We start from the raw sequence: 7551 nt of genomic DNA, 5'->3' as shown, positions 1-7551 counted from the left end.
CAGGAGCTTGAAAGGCAGGGCAGGTAGGACTTCCAAGTAGCGCTCTTTTCTCTCCTTACGTCGCCATTTGAATTGGGGGCTTCATCGTTTCGAATGAGGAGGAGGATAAACATCTTTATTGTGTAGTAAATTTATATGGCGTCTTCAGGAGGTGGAGTCCTCAGTCCAGGACCCCATATGCTTTGCCAGCCGCTAAAGCCCGCTCCACCAGTCGAAGCTGGTCGGACAAGCATGAGCTGGACGGGGCGCGCCTCCAGAGCTCGGGAGAGTTGTACGGACACAATAGAAAACTCCGCAAGCGCATTGCGCAGCTCACTGAAAAGGCGGCAAAATACGCACGTGAACTTTGCCGTGAGAGTTGGCTCTCCCTTTGTGACGCCATGGGTAACCATGTGAGCACGTCAAAACCTGGAAAATTCTTCGCTACCTCTTGGACCCCTCTACCTCGAAGACAACGTCACTGAACCAACTACGGGCCCTCCTGCACAAGCACTCAACAGACACACTTCTGACGAACCTTGAGGCAAAATTCTTCCCACCTGGTCCTCAACAGCGCCACATAGACTACGATGGCGAGCCAAACCCCACACTGGACCAAGACATCCTCATCACGGAGGTACGAGCGGCACTGGCTCGCTTACGGAAAAACACTGCACCGGGTCCCGATGGAGTTTCCAACAGGCTACCATCCAACCTCGATGACGACTCCCTCGTGTCCCTTACCGCGTGCCTCAATAGAGTGTGGCGAGAGGGCACCATTCCTGCCGAATGGAAGCTCGCCAACGTTCACCTCATTCCAAAACCGAACAAGCCCCCCTCCATTGACAACCTCCGACCTATCTCGTTAACATCCTGTGTCGGAAAACTCATGGAGCATGTCGTCCTCGCTCGCCTCCAGCGTCACATAGACGATCGGGATCTCATGCCGGCCTCTATGTTTGGCTTCAGACCTCACCTCGCCACCCAGGACATCCTCCTCCAGATCAAAGAACAGGTCATGACCGCGGCCACCCGGCACTCATCGCTTCGAATTCACGAGACGGTGCACCGGTCGGCTGCCTGCGAAGGTCACGTCTCATGCTGAAATTAAATTTAGCTTCGTACAGAACATATTATGAGCAAATTATAATTCGTCATTGATGCGATAATAAATTTTATGTCTTTTGCGTCAGTAATTTTTCCACAGCGCCGCCTAATGTATCCACATGGTAGAAGAAGCATTTGAAGAACGGCGGGAGCTTGGCGGGGATTAAATTTCGTGACGGCACCTGCAGCGACACATCGACGGCCTTGACCTCACCAGTCCCGCGATGAGTGATAAGGAGAACATCTCTCCTAACTCGGACGACTGTCGATGTGCCCCGGAAGTCACGACAAAGACTGATGCGATCGCCAAAATGTGCAAACCAGAATGGGACCTCACCGACTTCCACCGCGACAGGATGCTGGGAAGGTGCACGTTCGGCCACGTGTACCTCGCCCGCCGCACAGACAGCAAGGACCTGCTTGCCTTGAAAATAATCTTTACATCAGGATTTGATGAATGCGATCAGGATGATCTACACAAGGAAATTGAAACCCAGTACCGGCTCAAGCATCCCAACGTACTGCAGCTGCATGGCTGTTTCCACGACGACATGATGATGTACTTGGTGCTAGAATATGCCCCCGGGGGCGAACTCTCCAATGAACTCCACGAAGCCAAGTTGTTCGACGAGAAGAAGTCCGCGTGTTACGTCAGCCAACTCGCCAAGGCTCTGCAGTACTGCCACAGCAGGAAAGTAATCCATCGCGACATCAAGCCTGATAACATACTCGTTGGCGTAAACGAGGTACTCAAGGTTGCCGGCTTTGGCTACGCAGTGCACAGCCCGACGTCAAAGGTGCCCGAAGTTTTCGGCAGCGTGGACTACCTGCCGCCAGAGATGGTAGAGAAGAAAGTGCATGGCGCGAAGGTTGACCTCTGGGCGCTGGGTGTCGTCGCGTACGAGTTCCTGGTCGGGCATACCCCCTTCACGTCGAACCCACCGGATGCCACGTGCGAGAAAATCCGCAGTGTGGACTTCCGCTTCCCTCCTCACGTGTCGGCTGGCGCAAAGGACCTCATATCCAGGCTGCTGGTACAGGAACCCACAGAGAGGGCGACTCCAGAAGAAGTGCTGTCACACCCATGGATCACGGAGAACACGGGCATGTAACACGAAAATTGATTTGCTCCACCCCCAGCAGAAATTGATTTATGAGAACTTGCCCCAGACGCGCAGTTGTACTTACGTATAGGACACGGGGACTTGCGCTGACAATCTGGGATCCAACGTTCACGCGTTTGATGGGTGGCGGAATCGGAGGATGGATGAAAAACGTGAAGCTGCCACAGGACGGGGACCCGAGTCGGTACACTTCGAAGACACAAGTGAATAAATGCATGACTTTACGTCCATAAAGAAGCTATGTAGAGTGCCCTTCGTGTAGTAAAAACTGTTCCAGTGTGCAAAAAATCGCCCTTACGTCATTTTGCCTGAACCCAGGTGCGTAAAAATCCTGAAACTACAGGGTAAAATTTCCACGTGCGCCATGTGCACCATGCTTGAATTTTTGTATGCCCCTAGCTGTACCCAAACTGCCTTTAAATTTTCTCAGTGTCGTGCGTAGAAATTTGTGTTTTGTTACGTCGTCACTAATCGAGCCGCATTTTCCGGGATCCTTGTGTCCTTACGCCTCGTCCGCACATGCTTTGGGCGAGCGGGGCGAACCGGCTCGCCGCGAATGTGTGCGGCACTGCGGGGGGCGTGGGGGAAGGAGGACCAGTTTGTCGCCTTCCTTCGCGCCACCCTCTCCCCGGCCAGGGGAAGACCTCCTCTCCCCCGGAGCCGACCTACAGGACGAACGAGCATTCCGCCGGGGAGTCGACTGGGAGATTTGGTCGGAAATTCCGTTGGCTCGGCAGTGCCCACTCCGAATGCACCGATGACGGTGAACTCAGTTGGCTCCACGGACTCTGCTGAGAGATTCTGCCCTGATCGGTCGCAAGGGATGACTCCCCTGCTCCCGCGGCCGTGATGACGGAAATCGAGGTCTGAGTCCCGCGGCTTGAGCGAGCGAACAGAGCCACTGTCTCCCCGCAAGTGACAGTCGTGTTGCCTGGTATATGCCCTGTATCTGCCTGGCAATAAAGCCTCACTTTGGATTGCCGGAGCCTGTCTACCGCATGTGAGTACCCGAACCCGTGCGTGAGTCTTCGGATTCCTCAGAGGCCAGTGTACGGCGCGTAGCACTTCCTCTAGCTAGCCGGGGTACTCTGCTATCCCGTACGTTAGCCCACAAGGAATACTAACCAGTCGGTTCGGCGCCATTTACTCTAGTGGCACGACAAAGATTTCTACAGCACGGTTCGATATATGCACTCAAGTTTTATCGCCCGCCCAAAACACCCATGGTGCGATGTAATCACCCTGGTGCGTACATTTCTGCTCACCAGGAAATAGAGCCGCTTGCTGTGATAGCAGTACCCTATGACCCCCAACCCCGCAAAAACGAAAACAAGAAGAACCGAAGGACAAAATCACGTTGCTTCGAATTGGAGCCTCAGCTGACGACTTTACTCACCCACTTTGACACATGAGACACTGCAGTATTCTTCACAGGCGTCGCCATTTTGGGGTCTTGATGCCATGCTGCTGCCGTGCACGAGACTGGCGTTCGGGCGTCAAAACACTGTATTTGTTCCAAATATTTCTGTAGTGTATGCAACGCCACGAATCGGTTCCTGGGCCTTAGGCAAGTTGTTTTTAACAACTTTTAGGCCAGGAATCTTGCCACCAGGAATCCACTAGATCTTCTTCTAGAGAATAAATTGAAATTGAATCGAATTGAATCTAGTTTTAACAGCGGAAATTTATTGCACGATCAGGGAAAATTTGGCATCGACATGAAATGCACCCGCACCGCTACAAAGAAAAGCTATGAAGCTTTCTCGGAAACTTCGCAGTTGAAAAAAATTCGTCCTTTTCAGGTTCCTGAGCAATGCTTTTTTCAACCGCGAAGTTTCTACGGAGGCTGTATAGCTTTCCTTTATAGCCGTACGGCTGCATCTCAGGTGGATGCCAAATTTTCCCTTCACATAAACTTACAACACCTTGGGGCTTCCACCAAACCATTCGTCCACAGCGCGCACTACGTCAGGAATACAGCGATGCCAGGTTTCCCATGCAGATTGTGTAAAACAGACGGAATTTCTATAGTTCCTATGCGGGTATTCCGAAAGAAAATTCCTCTCTTATTGCCGCGGATTTACGTTTCCTTTGGTGTATACAGTGCGCGCAGTCATAGAAAACCTGTACAACAAGAATTAGGCGCATAACCATATATCCTTGTGGTAATATTAAATCTATAGCTCCTCTCATTGTCTTTGTTAATTAGCGTGCAATGAAATGAATGCTTTTAAGAGGTAGGAACACTTCACTACTCTCTCTACCGTACAAACCCACGTAAAAACCCAGCGGACGGGAATTCCACAACCTTTCGGCGCACGTTAATTATGCTCACGCAGTCTAAATTAACCCGTAGCCCACCAGGGAGCGCCTCATAGCCAGGTGTAGCTTCGATGCGCCTCCCATATTAAGAAAAAAAGGATGAAGTAGCTCGAGAACGCTAGTCGCATTAAAAAGGTAAAACCTTTTGGAGAGAACGGTCGCCCTGTCAACACAAGGGAATGAATTTTGCGAAACCCCACATACGTTATGGCGTAGCTTTGTATCATTCTCCGGTGAAATTTCAAGCAAGGTGGTATCTTATGAACAAACTCTAAGCAGACGCGATTTCAGAGTCGGGAGGCATTCTTATCCTTTGTGTCCTTGATTGAGAGGCTCCACACCCACAGACGATTGAGGCGCACAGAAATGTTTCAGCCTGGCTTTACGCCTGTGCGCTTCATTCACGAGCTCATATATGACCAGAACGCAGGTGGTGGTGGCCCATAAAAATGGCGCATACCCACTGGGGGGATTGGCCAAGAAGAATTTGTTTTGTTCATCAAAATTAGTTACGTAAGACAAAATATGGGAGTAGAGGAAAATATTCAGTCAGTATGTTCAATACAAATATGAAAGAAAGAAAAAGGAGTGTGAAAACAAAATAAAAGTGAACCTGATCGGAATAGTTCTTGCACGGCAGAATGAAATGAATAAGTGGACGGCTTGACACACATCCGTATGACAGTAGCCCAGGTGTGTCCCCCCAAAAGACAAAAGCACTGGAATAGACAATAGCAGTCCCAGGCGTCGCAGGGGAGTCTCCAGCAGCCTTCTTCAATTATTAGAAAATCGGCGGCAAAAAAGGAAGAAATGTTGATCAGATTCAATTTCGTGTAAAAGTGACACAAGGGAGTTGTCATCAGATCTTCCTGGTATAGGTATCGCTTAAGTGAGGGGCCACAACAACGAAAAGAGGTCAGCAATGTTTCGCACCAGAGAGTTTGATAGACACGTCTTTTCCAACGGAACTGACGCGCTGTAAACGTGCCTTCGCCCAACTTTGGCTCGCCCCCTTTTCGGCTTTCAGACGTCTTTTCATCATTTGGTTTCCGTTTCAAAACTCGCAGCCATGGTTTCAGTGCTCTGGCGCCCGCACTCCTATCGACATCAGTGTGATAAAGACAGACCTCGTGGTAGGTGGAGCAAAATGGCTGGCGTTCCAGCGCTTGACGATGAGGCACTGTGGATCGACGGTGCAGCTTTGGTAGACGAAGCGTCGAAGATGTCCACGGACGAAATGGTTCGCAAGATGAAGTTGCCGGACAACGAAATCAAGGTTATGCATAGCGAGATAACGCACGTAACACGCGAGTTCGCATCGCTGAAGCAGCAGATCAAGGAGAACGACAACAGGATCAAGGCCAAAAAAGCGCTGCCGCACATGGTGGCAAGCATGCTCGAGCTGCTCGACGCCGACCCGCAGGAACTTGGCCAGGAGGACGGCGCCACCATGGATTCTCGGCGTAAGAACGCCGTCGTCAAAACAACCAGGCGCCAGGTCTTCTTTTTGCCACTCGTTGGCCTCGTTGATGCCGAAAAGCTGCGCCCTCATGATCTTGTCGGCGTCAACAAGGATTCCTGTGTCATCATGGAGAAGCTGCCACATGAGTACGACTCTCGCGTCACGGCCATGCAAGTAGACGAGTGGCCCACTGAAGAGTACAGCGACATCGGCGGTCTCGACAAACAGATTCAAGAGCTGGTCGAGGCTGTGGTTCTGCCCATTACTCACAATGAGAAGTTCGCCAATATAGGAAGAAATCCACCGAAGGGAGTGCTCCTTTACCGTCCCCCCGGAACCGGCAAGACCCTCTTGGGTCGGGATTGCGCCGCCCAGGCCAAATCCACGTTTCTCAAACTCGCGGGCCCTCAGCTGGTCCAGACGTTCATCGGCGAGGGAGCAAGGTTGGTGAGAGACGCTTTCAAGCTGGCCCAGGAGAAGGCGCCGGCCATAATATTTATCGACGAGGTGGACGCCATCGGCACCAAGCGCTTCAGCTCGCAGAAGGTCGGCGACAGGGAGGTGCAGCGCACCCTGCTCGAGCTGCTCAATCAGCTGGACGGGTTCAGCTCGAGTGCGGACGTCAGGGTGATCGCGGCTACCAACCGGGTGGACATGCTGGACCCGGCCCTGCTGAGGTCCGGCCGACTGGACAGGAAGATAGAGTTCCCGCACCCGGACCAAGAGGCCCGGGCACGCATCATGCAGATCCACTCGCGCAAGATGAACTACGACAAGGACGTCAACTTCGAAGAGCTGGCGCGCTGCACCGACGGCTTCAACGGGGCGCAGTGCAAGGCGGTCTGCGTCGAGGCTGGCATGATAGCCATGAGGCGGAACGGCGACAAGGTTACGCGCGAGGACACTCAAGACATTGTATTATCGCCGTAAGACTGCTGTACCGCTATATACATTGACGCCTTCCATCATGCAGGCCAAGAGGAAAGGCAACCTTAACTACTACCCCTGAGTGAAGTGAAACATTTTCCTGATTAAATATTATTCGTTCAGTAGTTGTGGCATTGTGATGCATTTTCCTTTAGCATCGTTTCGTGCGTAGAGGTAATCACTTAATCGTATACTGACGCGGCTTGCTGTTCCCTTACTTATTTAAATACGTACGCTGCTACTCTCACAGGCTATATTTGTTTAGACTTAACAGTTTTGTTGTTGAGATTTCCCTACGAGTGGAGCTAACATATTGCCGCGAACCATACATTGGGTTTGTTTATTTGTGTTTTGCTTTTACCGCCCGGCTGCGCCGGTCTGTGTTATCTCTGCGCCAAGGGAAGCGCGTGTTCCATTCTTTCTTTCTGTGCCGCATGTGTTATCTGTTGTGATAGGGAGAGCATTCCGATCTAACGTGAACAGCCCAGAATAATCTTCTTGTATCTACTATGTTCTCGATGCGAATCGACGTTTCGAGAACCACGCGCGCCAAAAGATAAAAAAATTCCCCCGCATTTCCCCGAGGGGGAGAATGTGAAAGTGCGAATACACGGTTGTCGGCCCGCTTGC

At 51.5% G+C, this 7551-nt stretch overlaps 2 pseudogenes; both read left to right on the top strand.

Moving 5' to 3' along the window:
* Nucleotides 1-1310: 1310 nt before the first annotated feature.
* On the top strand, nucleotides 1311-2198 carry LOC144162307 (aurora kinase A-B pseudogene; annotated as a pseudogene).
* Nucleotides 2199-5679: 3481 nt separating this feature from the next.
* Nucleotides 5680-6924, top strand: LOC144162298 (26S proteasome regulatory subunit 6A-B pseudogene; annotated as a pseudogene).
* The last annotated feature ends 627 nt before the right edge of the window (nucleotides 6925-7551 follow it).

Source organism: Haemaphysalis longicornis, unplaced genomic scaffold (assembly GCF_048455015.1).
Source record: "Haemaphysalis longicornis isolate Haplotype H1 unplaced genomic scaffold, Haemaphysalis longicornis Haplotype H1 scaffold_1, whole genome shotgun sequence".
In the NCBI taxonomy this organism is placed as follows: domain Eukaryota; kingdom Metazoa; phylum Arthropoda; class Arachnida; order Ixodida; family Ixodidae; genus Haemaphysalis; species Haemaphysalis longicornis.
Note: the sequence above shows the minus strand (reverse complement) of the source record. Positions and strands in the feature narration are given on the sequence as shown.